Here is a 17,954-nt window from a genome sequence, read left to right as displayed (position 1 = left end):
GAGGTCGGAGGAGCGGCGGAGGCGGCCGGCAGTGACGGGCCGGGGCACGCGGGTCGGCGGCGGCGGCGGACGGGCCCCACGGTCCTGCTGCGGGCCGCGCGGGCCGGTGGCAGACGGGGGCAGCGCGGGGACAGGTGGCGGCGGCGGATTGGAGGCTGAAGGCGGCTGCACATGTCCGGCGACTGGACGGACATGTCCGGTGCGCGGAGAGTGGAAAAAGCTAGGGTTTCGGGGGATTCATCCGCGAATTTGGACGGGGAGGGCATATATATAGTTTCTGGGAGCTAGGAGAGTCTAAATGGAGCACGGTTTTCGCCCACACGATCGTGATCGAACGAACGAGAGCATGGAGGGGAGTTTGCTGGGTTTTGGGCCACTTTGAAGGGGTGTTGGGCTGCAACACAAAAGAGGCTTTTGCGGTTACCCGGTTAACCGTTGGAGTACCAACGACCTCCAAATGGCACGAAACTTGACAGACGGTCTACCGGTGCTATACCAAGGCCGCTTGGCAAATCACGGACCATTCCGAGAACTCTCTTCTTGCAAAATGCAGTTATGAAATCTGTAATCTAGATGATTCTGGTTGAAGGGGACGATGCAGCCTAGCGGTTACGAACTTTTTGTTCGATTCAAAGGATTTCCACTTGAGTCTTTTCTTTCCGAAGCAAGTCAAGGACAACTAGGTCAGTCTGGGGGGGGCAATCCAATAGATCCGAACGATTGTCAACTACCAGATCCGCTGGTCCGCTATATTCACCCTAGCCCACAAGCACAAATCTCGAAATCCGTTGCTTGTTCTTTCGGTAGCCTTCTTTCATTTCCGAATTTGCTTGCGAGGTGAGATATTTATTTAAGGAGGTACGTTCTATTTCTTTTCCTTTTTTTTATTCTGGCTGGATGGTGGCGATGAACTGCTTCTGACTTCTTCATTCGGTTTGTAGCCATACGTATAGAGTGAAAAATGCCTTTAGAATAATAGCTATTATCTTGGGAATCGTCGATATTGGGAAAGTCCATAAAATTTAGGAACATTAGAGTGGATTAGGCAGAGACAGCCACTGATCAGATTCAGCTGACCTCAGAGGGGACTGAGATGGTAGAGAATAGCCACCAAGGAGAGTGGCAGAAGTGGTGAGATTCTTTCTTTCGCTGACTGACCAAGGTAATTAATTCCTTCCATTGGCCAGGAAATGTATAACTCCCCAGGAATTTCAATTGCGCTTATATCCATCACTGTAGGACTTGGGTTTAAGCTTTCCCCCTTCGGCGAGGTAGCAATGAGCTATCAAACGCCAATAGAGGACAGATCCTGTTGTCCGTTTGTTTCAGCACCACAATCTTTGTTCGTCTGAAAACACAAGTTCTCTTGAAGCCTCTTGCTCATATCTCTCATCAAAGGAATTCCTCTTCTGACCGAAGTGAATAACAAACATCCCTTCCATCTGGACACTGAATAATGAGAGAATCGTAGAAGTTATCGGAATCCCCCGATTTCAAAGAAAGTATCTCTCGAGTTGCTTCGGGCTTCTGATTATCAATCATATCATCATCGAGCAGAATGCGTAGGGAAGGAATCGTCGAGTTCACTGGGAAATGAAAGTAGAAGTTATCGAAACTCGGAACCACATGTTCAATCTTTTTTTAGCGGTTTCCCCAATGTTTTATCAAATGCATATGTTTTATCAAATGCATTTTAATTATTTGAGCAGCCAGGCGCTTGGGAATAGAATAGGTAACAACCCCCCCCCCCCTCACATCAAGCCTGTACGCTAGCTACCAACATATACTATGGAGTCCATGGCTACCTCCGCGGATGGAAGAGCGTAGATTTTTCACTTCCGCTGAAGAGTTGAACTCTGACTGAAAGGACTATACGTGTCCTACGCTAGGCGAAATCGTTGTTTCACTCCTCCAAGCGTTCCTTGCAATGGGTAAAGCCTTTATCTATCACTTCGGTCAGAGACATATTAATTACCTTTTTTATCCTTGGAGTGAGAAATAAACAACTGCTCGGAAAGCTTCGGTTCGATCCGAAAGACTAAGGGGCTAGGCGCTCACCTACTATCTACACATTTCCTCTCCGTTGTCCTAGAAGCAATGCTTGAAAGAAAGCGTAAGGAAGCGTCAAATCAGTATGATGTATTGGCAAAGCCAGTTTGAGAAAAAAAAGAGAGAGAATAGGACAATCTATATGTTTAACACAAGCAGTTAAGTCGATAGCTTTCTTAAGGAACAGCTAAAGAAAACGCTCTCACGAATCCCCAGTATTTATTGGACAATATAACTGGCTGCTGAATACGCGCGGCTATCCTGCTAATACTCGGAGTTGTCATATTCCTATTAATGATTGTGACAGCTTTTATAGGATACAGCGGAAGATAACGAAAGGGAGACAAAGTCCTAACTTTAGGGTGTTTGTCAGTGGCGTCACCCGATAGGGTGTGTGCCCAGCCTTTTCTTTTTCTTCTTGTTCCCAATTCACTACTAAGCAAGTTCTAACAAATTGACTATGGATTCTGATAACTCGAGAAGTTTTTATTTGGCGTAACTTTCTTATCTATTTGTGTATGCTATCAGAAAGGGAAATTCGATACAACCAACGCGCCCATGCGGACTTGACGTCATCCCCACCTTCCTCCAGTATCTCACTGGCAGTCCCTCGTGAGTGCGGCACGCACCTTTTTCTTTGTTTCGGTTCCGCAGTAGCATATTATTCCATGGAGCTAGGGTCCAAAATAGGAATCGACAAGTGTGTTTAACACCCGCACATGAAAAGAGGCAAAAGGGGGCGTCGGGTGACATAGGAGTGCCGGATTGCAAAACGAACAACGGGGAAAATGCTCGGATGCGTGAGACGAACATGTATGCAAAATGAGATGCACATGATGACATGACAATATGCAACACGCAAGCAAATGACATGGCAACGACGGCGAATAACTGGCAGACACCTGGCGCATCGAATCCGGGGTGTTACATAGTCATAGGAACATGTATAAGTCATGAAGAAAGCAATAGCAACATATATACTTAAACGATCAAGTGCTAAGCTAACGGAATGGGTCAAGTCAATCACATCATTCTCCTAATGATGTGATACCGTTAATCAAATGACAACTCATGTCTATGGTTAGGAAACTTAACCATCTTTGATTTACGAGCAGTCAAGTAGAGGCATACTAGTGACACTATGTTTGTCTATGTATTCACACATGTGTTATGTTTCCGGGTAATACAATTCTAGCATGAATAATAAACATTTACCATGATATAAGGAAATAAATAATAACTTTATTATTGCCTCTAGGGCATATTTCCTTCAGTCTCCCACTTGCACTAGAGTCAATAATCTAGTTCACATCGCCATGTGATTTAACACCAATATTCATATCTGTATATGATTAACACCCTTAGTTCACATCGTCATGTGACCAACACCCAAAGGGTTTACTAGATTCAATAATCTAGTTCACATCGCTATGTGATTAACACCCAAAGAGTACTAAGGTGTGATCATGTTTTGCTCATGAGAGAAGTTTAGTCTCATATCTGTATATGATTAACACCCTTAGTTCACATCGTCATGTGACCAACACCCAAAGGGTTTACTAGATTCAATAATCTAGTTCACATCGCTATGTGATTAACACCCAAAGAGTACTAAGGTGTGATCATGTTTTGCTCATGAGAGAAGTTTAGTCAACGGGTCTGACACATTCAGAGCCGTATGTATTTTGCAAAATATTATATGTCTACAATGCTCTGTACGGAGCTACTCTAGCTAAATGCTCCCAGTTTCAATATGTATCCAGATTGAGACTTAGAGTCATCTGGATCAGTGTCAAAACTTGCATCAACATAACCCTTTATGACGAACCTCTTGTCACCTCCATAATCGAGAAACATATCCTTATTCCACTAAGGATAATTTTGACCAATGCCCAGTGATCTACTCTTAGATCACTATTGTACTCCCTTGCCAAACCAGGGCAGAGTATACAATAGGTCTGGTCCATAGCATGGCATACTTTTATAGAACCTATGACTGAGGCATAGGGAATGACTTTCATTCTCTTTCTATTTTCTGTCGTGGTCGGGATTTGAGTCTTACTCAATTTCACACCTTTGTAGCACAGGCAAGAACTCTTTCTTTGACTGTTCCATTTTCAACTACTTCAAAATCTTATCAAGGTATGTACTCATTGAAAATCTTATAAAGCATCTTGATTTATCTCAATAGATCTTGAAGCTCAATATGTAAGCAGCTTTACTGAGGTCTTTCTTTTAAAGAACTCCTTTCAAACACTTCTTTATGCTTTTCCAGAAAAATTCTACATCATTTCTGATCAACAATATGTCACTCACATATACTTATCAGAAAAGCTGTAGTGCTCTCACTCACTTTATTGTAAATACAGGCTTCACTGTAAGTCTATATAAAACTATATGCTTTGATCAACTTATCAAAGCGTATAGTCCAACTCTGGGATGCTTGCACCAGTCCATAGATGGATCGCTGGAGCTTGCACATTTTGTTAGCACCTTTAGGATTGACAAAACCTTCTGGTTGCATCATATACAACTCTTCTTTAAGAAAACCATTAAGGAATGCAGTTTTGACATCCATTAGCCAGATTTCATAAAATGTGGCAATTGCTAACATGATTCGGACAGACTTAAGCATCGCTACAGTTGAGAAATCTCATTGTAGTCAACACCTTGAACTTGTCGAAAACCTTTTTGCGACAAGTCGAGCTTTGTAGATAGTAACACTACTATCAACGTCTGTCTTCCTCTTGAAGATCCATTTATTTTCTACGGCTTGCCAATCATCGGGCAACTCCACCAAAGTCCACACTTTGTTCTCATACATGGATCCCATCTCAGATTTCATGGCCTCAAACCATTTCGCGGAATCTGGGCTCATCATCGCTTCCTCATAGTTCGTAGGTTCATCATGGTCTAGTAACATGACTTCTAGAACAAGATTACCGTACCACTCTGGTGCGGACCATACTCTGGAAGACCTACGAGGTTCTGTAGTAACTTGATCTAAAGTTTCATGATCATCATCATTAGCTTCCTCACTAATTGGTGTAGGAATCACTGGAACTAATTTCTGTGATGAACTACTTTCCAATTCAAGAGAAGGTACAATTACCTTATCAAGCTCTACTTTCCTCCCACTCACTTCTTTCGAGAGAAACTCCTTCTCTAGAGAGGATCCATCTTAGCAACGAATATCTTGCTTTCGGATCTGTGATAGAAGGTGTACCCAATAGTTTCCTTTGGGTATTCTATGAAGAGGCACTTCTCTGATTTGGGTTCGAGCTTATCAGGTTGAAACTTTTTCACATAAGCATCGCAGTCCCAAATTTTAAGAAACGACAACTTTGGTTTCTTGCCAAACCACAGTTCATAAGGCGTCGTCTCAACAGATTTAGATGGTGCCCTATTTAAAGTGAATGCAACTATCTCTAATGCATAACCCCAAAACGATAGTGGTAAATCGGTAAGATACATCATATATCGCACCATATCCAATAAAGTGTGGTTACGACGTTCGGACACACCATTACGCTGTGGTGTTCCATGTGGTGTGAATTGTGAAACTATTCCACATTGTTTAAAATGAATTCCAAACTCGTAACTCAAATATTCTTCTCTATGATCAGATTGTAGAAACTTTATTTTCTTGTTACGATGATTCTCCACTTCACTCTGAAATTCTTTGAACTTTTCAAATGTTTCAGACTTGTGCTTCATTAAGTAGATATACCCATATCTGCTCAAATCATCTGTGAAGGTCAGAAAATAACGATACACGCCGCGAGCCTTAACACTCATCGGATCGCATACATCGGTATGTATTATTTCCAGTAAGTCAGTAGCTCATTCCATTGTTCCGGGGAACGGAGTTTTAGTCATCTTGCCCAAAAGGCACAGTTCGCAAGCATCAAATGATTCATAACCAAGTGATTCTGAAAATCCATCTTTATGGAGTTTCTTCATGCGCTTTACACCGATATGACCCAAAAGGCAGTGCCACAAATAAGTTGCACTATCATTATTAACTTTGCATCTTTTGGCATCAATATTATGAATATGTGTATCACTACGATCGAGATCCAACAAACTATTTTCATTGGGTGTATGACCATTTGAAGGTTTTATTCATGTAAATAGAACAACAATTATTCTTTGACTTTAAATGAATAACCGTATTGCAATAAACATGATCAAATCATATTCATGCTCAACGCAAACGCCAAAGAACATTTATTTAGGTTTAACACTAATCCCGAAAGTATAGGGAGTGTGCGATGATGATCATATCAATCTTGGAACCACTTCCAACACACATCGTCACTTCCCTTTCAACTAGTCTCTGTTTATTTTGTAACTCCTGTTTCGAGTTACTAATGTTAGCAACCGAACAAGTACCAAATACTCAGGGGCTACTATAAACACTAGTAAGGCACACATCAATAACCTGTATATCAAATATACCCTTGTTCATTTTGCCATCCTTCTTATCCACCAAATATTCAGGCCATTTCTGCTTCCAGTGACCATTTCCTTTGCAGTGTAAGCACTCAGTTCCAGGCTTTGGTCCAGCTTTGGGTTTCTTCGCGGAAGTGACAACTTGTTTGCCATTCTACTTGAAGTTTCCCTCTCTTTCCCTTTGCCTTTTTCTTGAAACTAGTGGTCTTGTCAATCATCAACACTTGATGCTTTTTCTTGATTTCTACCTTCGACAATTTCAACATCACGAAGAGCTCGGGAATCGTTTTCGTCATCCTTTGCATACTATAGTTCATCACAAAGTTCTAGTAACTTGGTGATGGTGACTAGAGAACTCTATCAATTGCTATCTTATCTGGAAGATTAACTCCCACTTGATTCAAGCGATTGTAGTACCCAGACAATCTGAGCACATGCTCACTAGTTGAGCGATTCTCCTCCATCCTTTAGCTATAGAACTTGTTAGAGACTTCATATCTCTCAACTCGGGTATTTGCTGGAAATATTAACTTCAACTCCTGGAACATCTCATATGGTCCATGACATTCAAAACGTCTTTGAAATCCCGACTCTAAGCCGTTAAGCATGGTGCACTAAACTCTCAGGTAGTCATCATATTGAGCTAGCCAAACGTTCATAACGTCTGCATCTACTCCTGCAATAGGTCCGTCACCTAGCGGTGCATCAAGGACATAATTCTTCTGTGCAGCAATGAGGAAAATCCTCGGATCACGGATCCAATCCGCATCATTGCTACTAACATCTTTCAACACAGTTTTCTCTAGGAACATATCAAAATAAACATATGAAAGCAACAATGCGAGCTATTGATCTACAACATAATTTGCAAAATACTAACAGGACTAAGTTCATGATAAATTTAAGTTCAATTAATCATATTAGTTAAGAACTCCCACTTAGATAGAAATCACTCTAATCATCTAAGTGATCACGTGATCCAAATAAACTAAACCATAACCGATCATCACGTGAAATGGAGTAGTTTTCAATGGTGAACATCACTATGTTGATCATATCTACTATATGATTCACGCTCGACCTTTCGGTCTCAGTGTTCCGAGGCCATATCTGCATATGCTAGGCTCGTCAAGTTTAACCTGAGTATTCTGCGTGTGCAAAACTGGCTTGCACCCGTTGTAGATGGACGTAGAGCTTATCACACCCGATCATCACGTGGTGTCTGGGCACGACGAACTTTGGCAACGGTGCATACTCAGGGAGAACACTTTTATCTTGAAATTTAGTGAGAGATCATCTTATAATGCTACCATTAATCAAAGCAAGATAAGATGCATAAAAGATAAACATCACATGCAATCAACATAAGTGATATGATATGGCCATCATCATCTTGTGCTTGTGATCTCCATCTCCGAAGCACCGTCATGATCACCATCGTCACCGGCGCGACACCTTGATCTCCATCGTAGCATTGTTGTCGTCTCGCCAACTATTACTTCTACGACTATAGCTACCACTTAGTGATAAAGTAAAGCAATTACAGGGCGATTGCATTTCATACAATAAATAGACAACCATATGGCTCCTGCTAGTTGCTGATAACTTCGGTTACAAAACATGATCATCTCATACAATAAAATATAGCATCGCGTCTTGACCATATCACATCACAACATGCCCTACAAAAACAAGTTAGACGTCCTCTACTTTGTTGTTGCAAGTTTTACGTGGCTGCTATGGGCTTAGCAAGAACCGTTCTTACCAATGCATCAAAACCACAACGATAGTTCGTCAAGTTAGTGTTGTTTTAACCTTCGCAAGGACCGGGCGTAGCCACACTCGGTTCAACTAAAGTTGGAGAAACAGACACCTGCTAGTCACCTGTGTGCAAAGCATGGTGGTAAAACCAGTCTCGCGTAAGCGTACGCGTAATGTCGGTCCGGGCCGCTTCATCCAACAATACCACTGAACCAAAGTATGACGACATGCTGGTAAGCAGTATGACTTGTATCGCCCACAACTCACTTGTGTTCTACTCGTGCATATAACATCAACGCATAAAACCTAGGCTCGGATGCCACTGTTGGGGAACGTTGTAATTTCAAAAATTTCCTACGCACACGCAAGATCATGGTGATGCATAGCAACGAGAGGGGAGAGTGTTGTCCACGTACCCTCGTAGACCGAAAGCGGAAGCGTTAGAACAACGCGGTTGATGTAGTGTACGTCTTCACGGCCCGACCGATCAAGCACCGAAACTACGGCACCTCCGAGTTCTAGCACACGTTCAGCTCGATGACGATCCCCGGACTCCGATCCAGTAGAATGTCGGGGAAGAGTTCCGTCAGCACGACGGCGTGGTGACGATCTTGATGTTCTACCGTCACAGGGCTTCGCCTAAGCACCGCTACAATATTATCGAGGACTTTGGTCGAGGGGGGGCACCGCACACGGCTAAGAGATCAAGAGATCAATTGTTGTGTCTATGGGGTGCCCCCCTACCCCGTATATAAAGGAGTGGAGGAGAGGGGGCTGGACAAGGGGGTGGCACGCCCTAGGGGGGGAGTCCAACCCCAACAGGGAGTAGGACTCCCCCCTTTCCTATTAGGAGTAGGAGAGGGAAGGAAGAGAGGGGAAGGAAGAAGGAAAGGGGGGCCGGCCCCCTTCCCAATTCGGATTGGGCTTGGGGGGCACGCCCCCTCCTTTGCTCCTTCTCCCTCCTTTCCACTAAGGCCCAATAAGGCCCATATACCTACCGGGGGGTTCTGATAACCCCCCGAAGCTCCGGTATAGTCCCAATCTCACCCGGAACCTTTCCGGTGTCCAAATATAGTCGTCCAATATATTGATCTTTATGTCTCGACCATTTCCAGACTCCTCGTCATGTCCGTGATCACATCCAGGACTCCAAACAACCTTCGGTACATCAAAACTCATAAACTCATAATAAAACTGCCAACAAAACCTTAAGCGTGCGGACCCTACGGGTTCGAGAACTATGTAGACATGACCTAGAACTGTTTTCGGTCAATAACCAATAGCGGAACCTGGATGCTCATATTGGCTCCTACATATTCTATGAAGATCTTTATCGGTCAAACCGCATAACAACATACGTTGTTCCTGTCAGGACCCCGACTCGATGTCACATCGATCTAGCCGGTAACACCTCATATCACTTTGCGGCCTCACGCACGGTATCCCCACGGGTGTCGCCTTACCTTTGCCCGGGACCGTTTGCGCCTTTTGGCTCACGTATATGATAGTGTCGCTAGCATCCATATGATAAGGAGCCCGGGCTGACATGACTAGTCGTAAACCCAAAGTGGCACAGACTTACAGGGACAGGCATCCATGACCCGGCTTCGAACGTGTCGGTCATCAGCAAGTGGGTCCGGGCTGTAGCACTGGGCTAGCAGGACTCCGGTAAACCGGGCTGTAGCGGGCTAACAGGACTCCGGTACTCAAAGCGTGACATTTCCCCGAAGGGACAGACACAGGAACGAAGAAGGACACATGCCGGCCAGCCTAAGTGTTCCAGAGCAGTAGCAAGCTACCATGGCTCAGCGGTAACACTAGGAGACATTTCCCGGTAAGAGAGGCTACTAAAGATAAACAACTAGATAGTCAGATCCCACACATACCAAGCATTTCAATCATACACACAATATGCTCGATATGTGCAAATACAACGAAGCATCACAACATGACTCTACGACACAAGTACTTTATTTAAGGTTCAGGGAGCCATACATAACATACACAAAGGTACGGGTCTCACGACCCAACATTCAAGTCATACAGTCATACAAACCAGCAGCGGAAGTAACTTGTCTGAGTACAGACAACTAGTAAAATAAAAGAGGCTTGGAAAGCCTAGCTATACTACATGGTCCTTCACAAGCTCAGGGTCACCACCTGGGCCTTTAGCCTACTCGTTGATGTCAATGTCTACATAGAACCCATCAGAAGGGGTTGCAGCGTCTTCTGTAAAAAATGTAAATTATAGCAACATGAGTACAAAGGTACTCAGCAAGACTTACATCAGATCCTACATACATGCATATTATCAAGAAGGGTTGGTGGAGTTATTGCAGCAAGCCAGCTTTGACTCTTGGCTAGACTATCCTACGATACTTCAACTTGAAATGGTTTTGCGCACACGAGTCCACTACTCACCAACTCAATACACTACCGAGGATCCGCCTCCGTCTTCCTACGGAAGAGCCATCCTCGGCACTCACACTTATCTTGAGGCTTTTAGTAGTTTCCATTTACTTGTCTATGAACTGTATAGGCAACCAAGTAGTCCTTTACCGCGGACGCGGCTATTCGAATAGATCATGTTAACCCTGCAGGGGTGTACTTCTTCATACACGCTCTCACCACTTACCGTCGTTTACACGACATGTACTCGGCAACCTTCAAGCGGAAGCCCAACGTGGGTGTCGGCCACGACCTACCTAATAACCTAAGTCTCCAGTCCAGGTTTATCGCCTATCCAGGTTCCATCCGCAGGGAGTCCGGCCGAGGTTTCCCATACGGCCCCGAACGATGTGAACAGGGTTCCCGAAATACCTAACGGGTATTCGGTACACCGTGCCACGTACCTACCGCATCACAGCCCACCCCTACGGTCAGCGCTGTCCACGGCCTCCAGTAGGCTACAAACACCAGAAACTACTTGCAACTCCTGGACGGAGAACTAGGGTGAATAAGAAGCCGAGAGGGTCCATTGGTTTCAGGCCCAATGCATGGTAGTAGCTGATTCTTAAATCACACATACAGATCTCAGTGCTTAAGGTCGGCTTCAATGAAACAACCCACCATGTACTCCTACATGGCCTCTCATCGATACCTTTACCAAATCGTGTTCACCACACCACTCTCATTACCGACATAAACATTTCACTCTATCCCATCACCCAGATGAACCAGACCTGACACGACTCTAAGCATAGCAGGCATAGCAAGGTAGGAACAACACATACATATGGCTCAATCAACTCCTACACATGCTAGTGGGTTTCATCTAGTTACTGTGGCAATGACAGGTCATGCAGAGGAAATGGGTTCAACTACCGTAGCACACAGCAGTTTGAAACGCGTTGTCTTAATGCAGTAAAAGAGAGCAGGAGCGAGAACATGGGATTGTATCAATATGATCAAATGGTTGGTTGCTTGCCTGATGGTTCGATGCACTGATACGGTTCTTCGTTAGGGTAATCACGGTACTCCTCGGAGGCAGAACCTGTCGCAAAGGACACCGATACACAACCATCACCAAACAATGTGCAACAATATGATGCATGCATGAAACATGGCAATATGAGTGTGTTGGGCTAATGCAACTAAAACCAGAAGGGTTTGAACAAATTTGAATCAAAGATTCAAATTTCAAACTCAAACATGGCCTTTTAAAGTGCTTTTCCTTGTTCTGCTTAAAACATCAATTTAACTTGTTTGATCATGCATGAAAATAGTACAGATGGATAGATTGGGATTTTCTGATCATTTTTCATATATAATTTGTCTAATTTGGAGTTACAGAATAAAAGTTATGAATTTTTGAAGTTTAAATAATATTCTGGAATTTCCTGATTTAAATCTAGAAATATATATATTGCGCCAGCATGACGTCAGCATGACGTCAGCGGTCAACTGCGGCTGGCTGGGGTCAAACCTGACGTGTGGGGTCCACACGTCAGTGACAGGGGGGTTTAACAGGGTTAGTTTAATCCTAATTAGGAATTAGTGGCGCTGGGGCCCACTGGTCAGTGTCAGGGGGTTAACTAACAGTGATTAGCACTAATCTGACCACCTGGCCGACGGGGCCCTCGCGTCAGTGACCCTGGGGGGGTCAAACCCCAGGTCAAACAGGTCAAACCCACCGGCGACATGACGCCGGCGAGGCCCGAGACGGCGGCGCGATACGGAAACGCGCTACAGGGCACGGGCGAGGCCGTGCTTGGGCTCGTTGGAGAGCCCTTGCTCCCGCGCGTCGAACGGTGGTGGTGGCCGTGCCTGAGGTGGCCGGTACCGACGATGGCGAGCTCGTGAGCGGCGGCCGGAGTTCGGGTGGTGGCGGGTTTGGCGCTACGAGCGGTGGTTTGGCGCGCTGAGGGCACTAGGGAGAAGCTCTTGCTTCTCCGCATCCAAAGGAACGGATGGGAGGCCGCGAGGTGGCCGGAGTTGAGCACGGCGTCGACCTCGGCGGCGGCCGGAGCTCGGGCGAGCTCGGAGTTGGCGTTAGGGAGCTCGGCAGGAGGCAAAAGGGGGGTGTTACGACCTCCTGGGGTTGCACTGAGCACGGCCGCGTGCTCGGTTGCAGCTCTAGGCAACGGTGGCTACGGCGGCGACATCGCCGGCGGCGTGGAGTTCTCATCCAAGACGGGGCTAAGGCCTAGAGGTCGAAAGAGACCAGGGGAGAAGGGGAAGACGACTCGGGGGCTCACCGTGAATCCGTTTGGAGGGTCAGTGGGCTCGAGGGCGGCCGGAGTGCAGCGAATCGACGGCGACGATCTCCGGTGGCCGAGGAGGGGAACGGCGACGTGGGCGGCGATGCAGGGCTTCCGGAGGGCCGTGGATCGGTGGGGAGGAAGAGGGGGTCGAGGCGGAGCTCGCAAGCACAGCGAGGGGTCGAGGGGGTGGCCGGTGATGGCTGCTATGGCGAACGGCGGCGATGGGTGCGTCGAGTGAGAGAGAGAGCAGGGGGAGAAGCACGGGAGAGAGGGGGGGATAAGGCCAGGGGATCGGGGCGGCACCGAGAAGAACCGTCGCGGCGTCGCGCTGGCGGGGTAGGCAGGCAGGCGAGCTGGTGGCGTGGCGCTCCACCCGTGCGCGCGCGCCGGTCACACGCCTGGCCGACTGGCGCCAGGAGGACGACGGCGGTGGTGGGCTGGCATAATTTTTGGACATATATTAATATATATATAACTAATATATTTCCAATGCAAATATTTATGCATTAATTCCAAATGCCCAAAATAAATACCTATGAGCTCTTAAAAATATTGGTTTGATTTTTATCTCTGTCCAATATTTTCAGAGAGCAACATGAGCATTTTCTTGGACCCTTTTGGAGAAATTTTTATTTGGGTCATTTTCAAAAATGATTCTGAGGGTTTCACAAATCCCCATTTCAAGTTTCTGATGAAAGAGAAAACATGATGCAACACTCTAATGCATGACTAGCTAGGGTGTGACAACTCACCCCCACTCAAAAGAATCTCGTCCCGAGATTTGGGTTCCTCCGGGAAGAAGGCGGGATACTCGAGTCGAAGACGATCCTCCCTTTCCCAAGTTGCTTCATCCTCAGAATGGTGCGACCATTATACTTTGAGAAACTTGATATTATGACGTCGGGTGGTACGTTCGGTTTGATCGAGAATACGAATGGGGTACTCTCGATATGTAAGATTATCTTGGAGATCAAGCGTTTCGTGGTCCACTCCACGGATAGGATCCGAGAAGCAATGCCTGAGTTGAGAAACGTGGAAGACATCATGGACTCTGGAGAGGTGCGGAGGTAGTTCCAACTGGTAGGCAACTTCTCCTCGTTTGGCAAGAATGCGAAAAGGTCCAATGTAACGAGGAGCCAATTTGCCTTTGATACCGAAACGATGGGTTCCCTTCAGAGGGGTGACCCTAAGATAAGCCTTCTCGTCAACCTCGAAAGTCATTGCCTTATGTTTTCGGTCATATTGACTCTTTTGACGAGATTGGGCTGTTTTCAACTTTTCACGAACGATACGAACTTGTTCTTCTGCTTCCTGAATCATATCCGGGCCAAAGAATTGTCTTTCCCCGGTCTCTGACCAGTTAAGGGGTGTTCGACACCATCGTCCATAGAGAACTTCAAAAGGGGCTTTACCCAAGCTAGACTGATAGCTGTTGTTGTAAGCGAATTCGGCAAATGGAAGGCACTTCTCCCAGTCCATTCCGAATGAGATAACAGAGGCTCGAAGCATGTCTTCTAGAATCTGGTTGACGCGTTCCACTTGACCACTCGACTGAGGGTGGAAGGCGGTGCTAAAGGAGAGACGGGTTCCCATAGCATTTTGGAAGCTTTCCCAAAATCGAGAGGTGAAAAGACTTCCTCGATCCGAGTTAATTTCCAAAGGAACACCATGGAGAGACACTATACGGGAGATGTATAAGCCTGCCAATTGACTAGCGGTTATACTCTCACGAACAGGTAAGAAATGGGCTACTTTGGAAAGACGATCGACAACGACGAAAATAGCATTATTCCCTCTCTTGGTCCTGGGAAAACCGGTAATGAAATCCATACCAATTTTATCCCATTTCCATTCAGGAATAGCTAAGGGTTGAAGGGTGCCAGCAGGCCGTTGGTGCTCTGCTTTTACACGACGACAGACGTCGCAATTTGCAATATACTGAGCAATCTCTCTCTTCATCCTAGTCCACCAGAACCTCTGGCGTAGGTCCTGATACATCTTAGTACTACCGGGATGAATGGTGAGAGGAGATTCATGAGCTTCCTTAAGGATCAATCGCCTCAGGTTTCGCACTTTGGGAACCACTAGTCGATTCCCGAAGTAAACGATCCCTTGATCATTAATGGAGAAACAATTCGCAATTCCCTTCTTGATGTTTCTCTTGATGCGGGAGATTCCCGGATCTACCTTCTGTGCTTTGATGATCTGATCCATAAGGGTAGGTTTCGCCACCAAGGTGGAAAGAAAACCTTGAGGAACAATGTGAAGGTTAAGCTTCCGAAATTCCTCATGGAGAAGCGGTTGACTTTGTTGTAACATCAGGTTGTTACAATAAGATTTACGACTTAGTGCATCAGCCATGACGTTGGCTTTCCCTGGGGTGTAGGTTATTCCTAAGTCGAAGTCTGTGATCAACTCAACCCAACGTCTTTGCCTGAGATTCAGATCCGGTTGGGTGAAAATGTACTTCAGACTTTGGTGATCAGTGAATATTTCGCAACAGTTACCGAGGAGGTAATGTCGCCAGGTTTTAAGTGCATAGACTACGGCTGCAAGCTCTAGATCATGAGTAGGATAATTCTCCTCATGTGGGTGCAATTGCCGTGAAGCGTAGGCAATTACGTGTCGATCTTGCATAAGGATGCAACCTAGTCCTTGTCGCGAGGCGTCGCAGTAGATAACAAAGTCCTTGGAGAAGTCTGGCGGTACCAGTACGGGAGCAGAGGTCAGGCGTCTTTTCAGTTCCTGAAAGCTGTGCTCACATTGTGGAGTCCATTCGAACTTCTTATCTTTCTTGAGGAGTTCGGTTAGAGGTTTGGCATCTTTGGAGAAGTTCTCGACAAAGCGACGACAATAGCTCGCTAAGCCCAGAAAACTCCGAACTTGCTTGACCGATTCAGGTGGAGTCCAATTAAGGATGGCTTGAACTCGCTCAGGGTTAACAGCAATACCTTTACCAGATATCACATGACCCAGATAGGTCACTTCTGACAACCAGAATTCACATTTAGAAAATTTGGCATAAAGGCGATGCTCTCGAAGTTTCTTCAACACTAGCCTTAGATGTTCGGCATGTTCCTCCTCGTTCTTGGAGTAGATGAGTATATCATCGAGGTAAACCACGACGAATTTATCCAAATACTCCATGAAGATTGAGTTCATTAACCGAGAAAAGGTGGCTGGAGCGTTGGTTAAACCGAAGGACATGACGGTGTACTCGTATTGGCCATAACGAGTAACAAAGGCCGTTTTAGGAATGTCCCCGTTTCTGATTTTGATTTGATGGTAGCCCAACCTCAAATCCATCTTGGAGAAGACTGAGGATCCAGCGAGCTGATCATACAGGTCGTTGATCCTGGGAAGCGGATATTTGTTCTTGATTGTGACCAAATTGACAGGTCGGTAATCTACAACCATCCGGTCCGTACCATCCTTCTTCTTGACGAATAGGACGGGGCAAGCCCACGGGGATGAGCTAGGTCGGATGAAACCCTTTTTCAAGGACTCATCGAGTTGTTTCTTAAGCTCGGCTAGCTCTAGTGGTGCCATCTTATAAGGTCTTCTAGCAATCGGAACGGTTCCTGGAATGAGGTCTATTACGAACTCAACATCCCTGTCAGGTGGAACACCTGGCAATTCCTCTGGAAAGACATCCGGGAAGTCACTGACTACCGGAACGTCCTCAAGGTCTGGCAAAGGGCTGGCGTTAAGAGAAAATAACTGTCGCTTGGCTAGTCGGGTTAAGACATTGACTATCTTGCCCGAAGGATGGGTGAGTTGAACAGTCCTAGAGAAGCAATCAATTTTGGCTTGATGAGCTGACATCCAGTCCATACCCAAAATGATATTAATATCTGAAAATTTAAGGGCTATCAAAGATGCAAGGAAAACAAGTCTGTCGACTTGGATTTCATTTCCATGGCTTACTCTAGAAGTTTGCCATTTGGATCCCGGAGTTTGAATTACCATAGAGGTTGGCATATCACCGAATGCGACGTTATGCAAACGAGCATAGTTTTCAGATATAAAAGAATGAGAGGCTCCTGTATCGAAAAGAACAGATGCCGGGTGGCAATTAACAAGAAGCGTACCGAGAACGACGTTGGGATCCTCTTGAGCTTCTTCGGCAGAGATACAGTTGACATGGCCACGTGAGGCGGTGACCGGCTTGGCGTGGAATACTTTTCCTGTCGGCTTGCCACGGCCAACAGCTTTAGCAGACTGGTTGGGGTTGGTCTGGGGACACTCACGCATATAGTGGCCAGATTCCCCACACTTGAAACAAGTTACGGAACTGGTACGTGGAGGAGCATTGTTGGTTGGACCCCCATAGGGCTTGGCCGGTGCAGACTGTTGAACAGGGCGAGGCGCCTGGAAAGATGGCCTCGGTGTGAACCTGGGTGGCAGGGCGGTGTTGGGTACCCACACGTGGCGCTTCTAAGGACCAGCACCGGATGAGGAACCCATGTCACGGCCATGCTTGCGTGTTGCGTCATAGTCAGTCTGACCAGTTTCAGCACTGATGGCTTTGTTAACAAGTTTCTGAAAGGATGTGCACTCATGCAGACGGAGGTCGCGGCGAAGCTCAGGACTAAGGCCCTTACGGAACCTTGCTTGCTTCTTGGCGTCAGTAGACACTTCCTCAGTTGCATATCGTGCGAGGTTACCAAACTCCCTGCTGTAAGCATCCACAGAGAGTCGGCCTTGGGTGAAATTGCAAAATTCCTCACGTTTACGGTCCATGAGACCCTCCAGAATGTGATGTTCACGGAAAGCCTCGCTGAATTCAGCCCAAGTAGTGACATGGCCCGCTGGGCGCATAGCTCCATAATTCTCCCACCATAGACTGGCGGGGCCTTCAAGATGATAAGCAGCAAAGGTGACCTTGTCAGCCTCCGCTACCAGCGTGGAACGCAGTTTGTGAGAGATACTGCGAAGCCAGTCATCAGCGTCAAGAGGCTCGACGGAGTGGTGGAACGTGGGTGG

This window comes from Triticum dicoccoides, chromosome 7B (genome assembly GCF_002162155.2).
Source record: "Triticum dicoccoides isolate Atlit2015 ecotype Zavitan chromosome 7B, WEW_v2.0, whole genome shotgun sequence".
Classification (NCBI taxonomy): domain Eukaryota; kingdom Viridiplantae; phylum Streptophyta; class Magnoliopsida; order Poales; family Poaceae; genus Triticum; species Triticum dicoccoides.
This window is presented reverse-complemented; position numbering follows the sequence as displayed.